This window comes from Capricornis sumatraensis, chromosome 5 (assembly GCF_032405125.1).
Source record: "Capricornis sumatraensis isolate serow.1 chromosome 5, serow.2, whole genome shotgun sequence".
NCBI lineage: Eukaryota > Metazoa > Chordata > Mammalia > Artiodactyla > Bovidae > Capricornis > Capricornis sumatraensis.
Window position 1 is genome coordinate 86752772 of NC_091073.1, and position 11977 is coordinate 86764748.

The window sequence follows — 11977 nt, forward strand, 5'->3', positions numbered from 1 at the left end:
AATGAAGAGTCCAGGGATAGAGAAAATCAGGATCAGCCTTGATAGAGAAGCCCATCATTTATACCAGCTTAAGGGCTTCCCTGGTAGTTTAGTCGTAAAGAACGCGCCTGCCAGTGCAGGAGACGTAAGAGACGTGGGTTTGATCTTTGGGTCAGGAAGATTCCCTGGAGCAGGGCGTGGCAACCCACTTCGGTATTCTTGCCTGGAGAATCCCATGGTCAGAGGAGCCTGGTGGACTACAATCCATGGGGTCACAAAGAGTTGGACATGATCGAAGTGACCTAGTGCATGTACTACATATAGGAAGACATGGTTTTCTTCTCCGTGGCCAGTCCTATCATAAAGACCTTTCCATTCCAAGGGCTGTGGCTTGTTGTGGCCATGGGATCTCCCACTGCATGCAAGAAGAACTTGGAAAGACACTGACAGCACAGGCCAGCATAATACCTGCAGCTGCCACTCACCTTTCCTATAATATATTAAAAGAAAAAAAATCTTTTCAACTCACTTGCACCAACGTCAGGCACTGAAACAGTAAAAACAAGGGGGTAGTGACTCTAGAATGAAATAAAGGAAAGGGGGCATGACCTGGCTTTGGGGAACAGCAAGTCTAGAACATCCCAGTTAGAAGTAGGATCAACAGGACCCTGGGCTTTTCTGGTGGCTCAGCTGGTAAAGAATCCACCTGCAGTGCAGGAGATCTGGGTTTGATCCCTGGGTTGGGAAGATCCCCTGGAGAAGGGAAAGGCTACCCACTCCAGTATTCTGGCCTGGAGAATTCCATGGACTGTACAGTTCATGGGGTCACAAAGAGTTGGACATGACTGAGCGGCTTTCACTTTCACTACAGGAACAAGAGTGAGGAGCATTCTAGATGGCCTTGGGAAGTGGTTGGTGGGCATTTGGGGCAGGGGAGTTTCCTTCAGAACTTTCTAGACATGTATACCTGAAAGGAGAAGTTGGGTTTTGTTTTGTTGTGTTTTTGGCTGAACTCTGTGGCTTGCAGGATCTTAGTTCCCCATCCAGGGCCTGAACCTATGCCCCAGGTAGTCAAAGCAGAGTCTTAACAACTGCACCGCCAGGGGAATCGCAGGAGAAGCTAATGATACATCAATTAGAGATGTCAGGCCTTGGGTTCTTATGCTGCTACATGTGTAGATACATGGTGGATACAGAGTTAACAATTTTTCTCCAATAGTTGTCAAGTCAGCTAGAAATATCACATGGGAATCTAACAAGGATTATCTAAAGATGCAGGTAAAGGCTTTGCTTTAGGACACAATGTTATATTACATGTTCATTTTATGAACCTCTTTCTCATTTTCTCCTTGGTATGCTTTCCTTTTTAGGGGATAAATCTTCTTTAGTGATGGTTAAAGTAATTTCTCTCCTTAATGCTACAATCAAAAGGCTCTAAGCTCCATTTCTGGGCCAGGGATCTGTAATTAAAGTGGTACTGTCTTATGATAATGATTCCTTAAATAGTAGAGAAGCTCCATGATTGTCATAAATTATTCCAATAAATTATCGAATCCTGGAGAAACACAATCAAGTCAAAAAAATAAAACCATGTGATGATAAGGTTTGGCTTTTTTCATTAACCAATATTCAATGTAAGTACAAAATAATTCAACCAACATTATAGTATTTTTATGTTATTTAATTATTGCAATAGTAATTTTCTATTTTTCATAACATGTACAGATTCCACAGTGTTATGGATTAAACAGTCTTCTGTCTAAAAAACATTTATATTTCTGTTCATAAAAAAGAATTACTAATAAGTTTCAACAATTAACATACTGGTTACATTAAAATTTGAAATACAACTGAGAATTGTCATTGCTTTTACCTAGTGAAGCGGACCCTTCCTCCTTATCATCTTTTCTCTTCTCTTCCTCTTCTTTTTCAATTTGTTGTGTCTTTGTGTTTGAAGGCCTCCGATATATAGGAGAGAAAGTCTCTTGCTCCACAAACATACCTTGAAATTGGATTCTTGCTGAAAAATGGACCTTGTTTCACAAATGATATTTGGATCCAATGGCAGGATGTGTTTAAGTATTTTGTTTCAAAATTTTGATTGAAAATGAAAGATTCTCTATAAAATAATACATTTTCTTGGCACTGCTAAACACCTGGATTCTGAACAGATTGAATCCATGCCTTAAGTTAAAAAAATTAGTTTTGTGCTTTTCTGTCAAAAATATGAAAGAAGTTCAGTAAGTGGATTGCACATAAGCAGTCTCTGTCTGGGGAAAACCCAAACAGATGGTATTTGAAGTATTTGTTAGTTAGACATACAATAGCACTCCAAAGATGAATAAAAGATTTCCTAAAATTATTCAAAACAACCACAATAGATGATTCAAAAGATGGGCTTTTTAGACACTTTTTGTTATTTCCAAAGAACTTTTATGACAACCTCAAAGGTCCTCTGACCAAGTCGTTCAATTTCTGAATATATTTCTAAGGATATATAAATTGTCAAGTACACAAAGTTACAATGCACCACACAATATGGTTTAATAGAAAAAATTGAAAAGCAGTTTAAATATTTAAAAGTAGAGAATTACTACATAAATTATGATAATCAATTCAGTAGATGCATAGACAATTACGTAGCTACATAGTTGAAATTATTTATGTGAAATCAACATTTTGTATATTAATAAATGACATTACATTTTACTTATTAATAATTAAAATTAAAATGCGCCATAGAACTGTAGAGTATTATCCAAATTGTATTTGAAACTCACATATAAGGAGTCCCCTGTATATACACAAGTGGAAAAACACCTGGGAAAATATACCCTAAAATATATAAGAAAAAATATCCTTCTTGATCTCCTTTTCTCTTTTTTATTAGAGTAATATTTGACAGGTCACTTATATATTAACTTTTTCTTTTCACAAAGAGATTGCATGCATGTGTGCTTAGTAGCTTTAGTTGTATCTGACTGTTTGTGACCCCATGGACTGTAGCCCACCAGGCTCCTCGGTCCATGCGATTCTGCAGGCAAGAATACTGGAATAGGTTGTCATGTCCTCCTCCAAGCAATCTGCCTGGCCCAGGGACGGAACCCACATCTCCTGCATTACAAGCAGATTTTTTTTTTACCACTGAATCACCAGATAAGCCCACAAAGAGATTAAACGTCACCATTCTTTCTACAAACCAACAGATATAAAGCATTAACATACATAAAGCAATGATCACTTATGGGAAAAGCATGACCAGTAGGATTTTCTACTCTCATTACTGGTAAGATACAACTGTGTACATTCTGTAATTAAACAGAAAATATATATTTAAGAAATACACTATTTTTAAGAGCAGTTTTAGGTTCACAACAAAATAGAGAGGAAAGTAGAGCTTTGTCATATGCCCACTGCCCTCACACATGATAGCCTCCTGAAACCTCCAATACCAATCACAGAAGTGGTATATCTGTTACAGCTAATGAATCTGCATTGACACATCATAACCACCCAAAGCCCATAGCTTACCTCAGAGTTAACTCTTGGTGTTGTATATTCTATGGGTTTGGACAAATGTATAATGACACATATTAATTATAACAACATGCAAAATATTTTCACTGACTTAAAAATCCTCTGTGTTCTGCCTGTTCATCCTACCTCCACTCCATCCCCAGCAAACTCTGTTATTTTTTTTTATCATCTCTGTAGCTTTCCCCTTTTTAGAATGCCATATAGTTGGACTCAGATACACTACCATTATGCAATGAGGTTCTAGAATATATAACTAGAATCGAACAGTATGTAGCCTTTTCAGATTGGCTTCTGGCACTTAGTAACATGCATTTAAGGTTTCTATCTTACCAGTTGGGCTCATTTCCTTTCAATGCTGAATGATATTCCATTGTATGTACCATGGTTTATTTATCCATTCACCTGCTGAGCATCTTGGTTACTTCCAAACTTTGGCAATTGTGAATCAAGCTGCCATAAACATCCATATGCAGGTTTTTGTGTGAACATAAGTTTTCATCTCCTTCGGGTAAATACCAAGGAGCAAGATATTGGGATAGTATAAGAGTATGTTTAGTTTTAAGAAACCCTCAGACTGACTTTGAAAGTAGCTTTTTCATTTTGCATTCCTACCAACAAAACATAAGTTCCTGTTGATTCACATCCTTGTCAGCATTCAGTGTTGTTAATGTTCCACTTTTGGCTATTTTAATAGGTGTGTAGTGGTATCTCATTATTACTTTAATTTCACCTTATTCCTGATGTTATATAATGCAGAATATATTTTTTCATATGCTGATGTGCCATCTATAGATCTTCTTTGGTGAGGGATCTGTTAAGGTCTTTGTCCCAGTTTTTAATCAGATGGCTGCTTTTTTGTGTGTCAAGTTTCTAGAGTTCTTTGTATATTTGGGTAAGTCTTATCAGATGTATTTTTTACAAACATTTTCTCCCAGAGTGTGGCTTGTCTTCCAATTCTCTTCACATGGTCTTTTTTTAGAGCTGAAGTTTTTAATATTAATGAAATCCAGATTAGTATTTATTTCATAGATCATGTCTAACTCTGTTCCAATAATCTATTTGTCTGACTTTTCCCCAGGACCACACTGTCTTTATAACCATGTGACAGTTGCTCAGTAGTTTCCAACTTTTTGCAACCCCATGGACTATACAGTCCATGGAATTCTCTAGGCCAGAACACTGGAGTGGGTAGCTTTTCTTTTCTCCAGGGGATCTTCCCAACCCAGGGATTGAACCCAGGTCTCCCGCATTGCATTGATAACTGTAGCATTATAATAACTGTTGAAGTTTGGTAGTTTCAGTTCCCTTATTTTGTTCTTTTCCTTCAATATTGTGTTGGCTATTCTGGGTCTTTTGCCTCACCTTTAGAATCAATTTGTCAATATTCATATAATAACTCACTAGGATTTTGATTGGAATTGCATGGAGTCTTCAAACTGAAGAACTGACTGCTTGACGATATTGAGTCTTCTATCCAAGAACATGGAATATCTTTCCACTTATTTAGTCATTCTTTGATTTTGTTCATCAGAGTTGTGTAGTTTTCCTCAATAGATCATGTACATATTTTGTTAGAGTTGTATCTAAAGAATTTCACCTTTTTGAGATGCTCATATAAATGGTATTGTGGTTTTAATTTCAAATTCTTAATAATTATTAATTACTTAATTCATTGCTGTTATATAGAAATGCAGTTGGTGTGGTGTATTAACTTGTATCTTACAACCATGCTTTAATCACTTATTTATTTGTTTCAGAAGTTATTGGTGATTCTTTCCCCCCAGCTTTTCTAAATAGAGAATCATGTAATACGCAGCAGGGACAGTTTTTTGTCTTTCTTTCCAATCTGTGTACTTTTTATTTCCTCCTTTTCCCCCTTATTGCATTAGCAAGGGTTCTAGTACAGTGTTTAAAAGGATTGATGAGAGGGAACATCCTTGCCTTGTACTTGAACTTAGTGAGAAATCTTTGAATTTCTCACCATTGAGCATAACACTAACTGTAGGTTTTTGTACATGGGCTTTATCAAGTTGAGGACATTGCTCTCTGTTTCTAGTGTACTGAGAATTTTTTTACCTTGACTAACTATTATGCATCTGTTGGAACAATCATCTGATTTCCCTTTTTAAATCTGTTGATTAGATACATTACTTAGAAGAAAATGGAGTAGCCCTCATAGTCAATCGAAGAGTTCAAAATGCAATACTTGGATGCAATCTCAAAAATGACATAATGATCTCTGTTCGTTTCCAAGGCAAATCATTCAGTATCACAGTAATCCAAGTCTATGCCCCAACCAGTAACGCTGAATAAGCTGAAGTTGAACAGTTCTATGAAGACCTATAAGACCTTCTAGAACTAACTCCTCCCCAAAAATGTCCTTTTCATTATAGGGGACTGGAATGCAAAAGTAGGAAGTCAAGAGATACCTGGAGTAACAGGCAAATTTGACCTTGGAATACAGAATGAAGCAGGTCAAAGTTTAACAGAGTTTTGCCAAGAGAATGTACTGATCATAGCAAACACTCTTCCAACAACACAAGAGAAGACTCTACACATGGACATCACCAGATGGTCAATACCGAAATCAGATTGATTATATTCTTTGCAGCCAAGGATGGAGAACTCTATACAGTCAGCAAAAACATGACCAGGAGCTGACTCTGGCTCAGATCATGAACTCCTTATTGCCAAATTCAGACTTAAATTGAAGAAAGAAGGGAAAACCACTAGACCATTCAGGTATGACCTAATTCAAATCCCTTACAATTATACAGTGGAAGTGACAAATAGATTCAATAGATTAGATCTGATAGACAAAGTGCCTGAAGAACTATGGATGGAGGTTCATGACATTGTACAGGAGGCAGGGATCAAGACCATTCCCAAGAGAAAGAAATGCAAAAAACCAAAATGGCTGTCTGAGGAGACCTTACAAATTGCTGAGAAAAGAAGAGAAGCTAAAGGTAAAGGAGAAAAGGAAAGATATACTCATTTGAATGCAGAGTTCCAAAGAATAGCAAGGAGAGGTAAGTAAGCCTTCCTCATCGATCAATGCAAAGAAATAGAAGCAAACAATAGAATGGGAAAGACTAGAGGTCTCTTCAAGAAAATTAGAGATACCACAGGAACATTTCATTTATAGATAGGCACATTAAAGGACAGAAATTGTATGGACCTAACAAAAGCAGACAGAGAAGGCAATGGCACCCCACTCCAGTACTCTTCCCTGGAAAATCCCATGGGTGGAGGACACTGGTAGGCTGCGGTCCATGGGGTCATGAAGAGTTGGACATGACTGAGCGACTTCACTTTCACTTTTCACTTTCATGCTTTGGAGAAGGAAATGGCAACCCACTCCAGTGTTCTTGCCTGGAGAATCCCAGGGATGGGGAGCCTGGTGGGCTGCCGTCTATGGGGTCACACAGAGACAGACACGACTGAAGCAACTTAGCAGCAGCAGCAGCAGCAGCAACAAAAGCAGAAGATATTAAGAAGAGAGGACAACAATACTCAGGAGAACTCTACAAAAAAGATCTTCATGACACAGATAACCACAATGGTGTGATCACTCACCTAGAGCCAGATATCCTGGAATACGAACTCAAGTGGGCCTTAGGAAGCATCACTATGAACAATGCTAGTAGAGGTAATGGAATTCCAGTTGAGCTATTTCAAATCCTAAAAGATGATGCTGTGAAAGCACTGCACTCAATATGCCAGCAAATTTGGAAAACTCAGCAGTAGTCACAGGACTGGAAAAGGTCAGTTTTCATTCCAAAGCCAAAAAAAGGCAAAACCAAAGAATGTTTAAACTCCCACACAATTGCACTCACCTCACACGCTAGCAAAGTAATACTCAAAATCCTCCAAGCCAGGCTTCCACAGTACGTGAACTGTGAACTTCCAGATGTTCAAGCTGGTTTTAGAAAAGGCAGAGGAACCAGAGGTCATATTGCAATATCTGTTGGATCATAGAAAAAGCAAGAGAGTTCCAGAAAAACATCTACTTCTGCTTTATTGACTATGCCAAAGCCTTTGACTGTGTGGATCACAATAAACTGTGGAAAATTCTGAAAGTGATGGGAATACCAGACCAGCTAACCTATCTCCTGAGAAATCTGTATGCAGGTCAAGAAGCAACAGTTAAAACTGGACATGGAACAACAGACTGGTTCCAAATCGGGAAAAGAGCACATCAAGGCTGCATATTTAACTTATATGCAGAGTTCATCATGAGAAATGCTGGGCTGGATGAAGCACAAGCTGGAATCAAGATGGCGGGAGAGAGATCAGTTATCGCAGATATGCAGATGACACCATCCTTTTGGCAGAAAGCAAAGAGTAACTAAAGAGCCTCTTGATGAATGCAAAGAAGTTGGCTTAAAACTCAATATTCAGAAAACTAAGATCATGGCGTCCGATCCCATCACTTCGTGGCAAATAGATGGGGAAACAATGGAAGCCGTGTCAGACTTTATATTTTTGGGCTTCAAAATCACTGCAGATGGTGACTGCAGCCATGAAATTAAAAGACACTTGCTCCTTGGAAAAAAAGCTATAACCAACCTAGACAGCATATTAAAAAGCAGAGACATTACTTTGCCAACAAATGTCCATCTAGTCAAAGCTATGGTTTTTCCAGTAGTCTTGTGTGGCTGTGAGGTTGGACTGTAAAAAAAGCTGAGCACCAGAGAATTGATGCTTTTGAACTGTGGTGTTGGAGTATACTCTTGAGAGTTCCTTGGACTGCAAGGAGATCCAACCAGTCCATCCTAAAAGAGATCAGTCCTGAGTGTTCATTGGAAGGACTGATGCTGAAGCTGAAACTCCAATACTTTGGCCAGCTAATGGAAAGAACTGACTCCTTGGAAAAGATCCTGATGCTGGGAAAAACTGAAGGCAAGAGGAGAAGGGGATGACAGAGGATGAGATGGTTGGATGGCATCACCGACATGATGGACATGAGTGTGAGTAAGAGCCAGGAGTTGCTGATGGACAGGGAAGCCTGGCATCCTTCAGCCTATGGGTCACAAAGAGTCGGACACGACTGAGTGATTTAACTGAACTAGATGCATTACTATTAATTGATTTTGAAATATTGAATGCTACATAAATCCCACTTGGTCGTGGTCTATAATTATTTTTTATAGTTTCTTGGATTAGTTTTGATTATATTTTGTGTAGGATTTTTGAATCCATGTTTGTGAGAGACATTGGTTTATATTTTGTTTTTGTTTTTCTCAAGATTTCTTTGTTTGGTTTTTGTGTTAAGATAGTGCTCACCTCTTAAAACTAATAAGGAAGTATTCCTTCTGCTTCTGGATTCCCTGGTGGCTCAGTGGCAAGGAATCCACCTGCAAATGCAGTTTCAATCCCTGGCTTCAGAAGATGCCCTGGAGAAAGGAATGACAGCCCACTCCACTATTCTTGCCTGGGAAATCCCTTGGACAGAGGAGCCTGGTGGGCTACTGTCCATAGGGTGACAAAGAATCAGACATGACTTAGTGACTAAACAACAACATCTGTTTCTATCCTCTATAAGGCTGTAGAGAATTAGTGTAATTTCTTCCTTCAGTGTTTGGTAGAATTCACCAGTTGGGCCCATCTTGGCCTGGTGCTTTCTGATTTGAAAGATTATTAATTATTGATCAGTTCAATTTCTGTAATAGATTCAGGCCTGTTCACTTCTTCTGTGAGTTTTGGCAGCTTGAGTCTTTCAAGGAATTGGTCTGTTTCATGTAGCTTATCAAACTTATGTGCTTAGGATTGTTCATAGTGCTCCTTTATTATATCTTTAGTGTTCATGGGATCTTCAATGATGTCCCCTCTTTATTTCTGATAAGAGTAATTTGTGTTCTCTCTTTTTTTTCAGTTAGCTTGGCTTGAGCCTTAACAATTTTGCTGATCTTTTCAAAGACCCTGCTTTTGCTTTCTTGTTTTTTTTTTTTTTATTAATTTCCTGTCTTCAATTTCATCGGAGTCTCTAATTCCTATTTATTCCCTACTGATTACTTTGAATTAAATTGCTCATCTTTGTCTATTTACCTAAATTGGAAACTTTAGATTATCACATTTAGATCTATCTCTTTCTCTAATATTTACATATGATGCTATAAATTTCCCATTATGCGTTGCTTTCACTGCTTCCTATGAATTTTAATAATTATGTTTTTATTTTCATCTAGTTCAAAATATTTTAAAAATATCTTTAGATTTCTTCTTTGACCCATGTGTTATTAAGAAGTATTTTTTTTAATCTTGTGCATCTTGGGGTTTTTCCAGTTATCTTTTCATTATTGATTTCTGGTTTAATTCCATCATGATCTGTGAGGAGACATTTTATAATTTCTATTCTTTTATATTTGTTAAGGTGTGTTTTATGGCCCAGAACATGGTCTATCTTGGTGCATGTTCCATGTGATCCTGAGAAGAATGTGTAATCTCTTGTTAGATGAAATAGTCTATAGATGTCCATTATATCCAATTGACTGAAGGTGTGGTTCAGTCAAGCTATGTCCCTACTGATTTTCTGTCTGTTCAATTTGTCCATTTCCAACAGAGGCATGTTGAAGTCTCCAGCTATGATAGTGTATTCATCTATGTATTCATTCTTCTTGAAATTCTATCAGTTTTTTTGCCTCACAATGTTGACACTGGTGTTAGGCACCTACATATTAAGAATTGTTAGGTCTTTTTGGAGAACTGACCCTTTTTAATTTCAAACAGTATTAGTGTTAGAGTGACTGACACTAACTGCTTGAAATTAATACAGTTACTCCTGCTTTCTTTCGATTAGTATTAGCATGCTATATTTGTCTCCATCCATTTACTTTTAATCTATTTGTGTTTGTATATTTAAAATGGGTTTCTTATAATCAACATATAGTTGAGCACTGTTTTTTACTTTTTCTGACAACCTTTGTCTTTTATTAATAACTGGTGGATTTAGGCCATTGACATTCCAAATGATTTTTTTTATATATTTGAATTCATATTTACTATATTTGTTCCGTTCAGTGCAGTTCAGTTCAGTCACTCAGTCGTGTCTGACTCTTTGTGACCCCATGAATCGCAGCACGTCGGGCTTCCCTGTCCATCACCAACTCCCGGAGTTCACTCAAACTCATGTCCATCTAGTCGGTGAAGCCATCCGGCCACCTTATCCTCTGTCGTCCCCTTCTCCTCCTGCCCCCAATCCCTCCCAGCATCAGACTCTTCTCCAATGAGTCAACTCTTCTCATGAGGTGGCCAAAGTACTGGAGTTTCAGCTTTAGCATCATTCCTTCCAAAGAAATCCCAGGACTGATCTCCTTCAGAATGAACTGGTTGGATCTCCTTGCAGTCCAAGGGACTCTCAAGAGTCTTCTCCAATACCACAGTTCAAAAGCATCAATTCTTCGGTGCTCAGCCTTCTTCACAGTCCAACTCTCACATCCATACATGACCACTGGAAAAACCATAGCCTTGACTAGACGGACCTTTGTTGGCAAAGTAATGTTTCTGCTTTTTAATATGCTATCTGGGTTGGCCATAACTTTCCTTCCAAGGAGTAAGTGTCTTTTAATTTCATGGCTGCAGTCACCATTTGCAGTGATTTTGGTGCCCCAAAAAATAAAGTCTGACACTGTTTCTACTGTTTCCCCATCTATTTCCCATGAAGTGATGGGACCAGATGCCATGATCTTAGCTTTCTGAATGTTGAGCTTTAAGCCAACTTTTTCACTCTCCTCTTTCACTTTCATCAAAAGACTTTTTAGTTCCTCTTCACTTTCTGCCACAAGGGTGGTGTCATCTGCATATCTGAGGTTATTGATATTTCTCCCGGCAATCTTGATTCCAGCTTGTGCTTCTTCCAGCCCAGCATTTCTCATGATGTACTCTGCATATAAATTAAATAAGCAGGGTGACAATATACAGCCTTGACATACTCCTTTTCCTATTTGGAACCAGTCTGTTGTTCCATGCCCAGTTCTAACTGTTGCTTCCTGACCTATATTTGTTACTACTTCCTATTTTTTCCCTTGGATTGTTTCTTGGGCTTTTTGTTTTATTTGTTTTTTTTTTTTACTGTGTTTGCCTTCTAGCTTTTTCTGACTTTTGTGGTTAATTTAACATTTTATATAATTCCACTTTATCTCCTTTCTTAGCATATCAGTTATACTTGTTTAAGAAAATTTTTTTTAATGGTTACCCTAGAGTTTACCATATATGTTTACAACCAATCCAAGTTCACTTTCAAATAATGCTATACCACTTCACAGGTAGTATAATTATTACCTTATGATGACCAAATAATCCTAATTTCTTCTTCTCATTCTTTGTATCATTGCTGTTACTCCTTTCACTTATATAAACACATATATAAGCTCTATTCTTAAGTATACATTGCATGCTGAACATGTGGTTGAAAACATTGTTACTGTTATTGAACAATATTTTATGTTTTAGATTAAAAAAA

General features: G+C 37.7%; 1 non-coding gene across 1 annotated transcript; it reads left to right on the forward strand.

Moving 5' to 3' along the window:
* Positions 1–346: 346 nt before the first annotated feature.
* LOC138080490 (small nucleolar RNA SNORA44) lies at positions 347–477 on the forward strand. Its single transcript, XR_011144954.1, has one exon. It is a non-coding gene; the product is annotated as a small nucleolar RNA SNORA44 (small nucleolar RNA).
* The last annotated feature ends 11500 nt before the right edge of the window (positions 478–11977 follow it).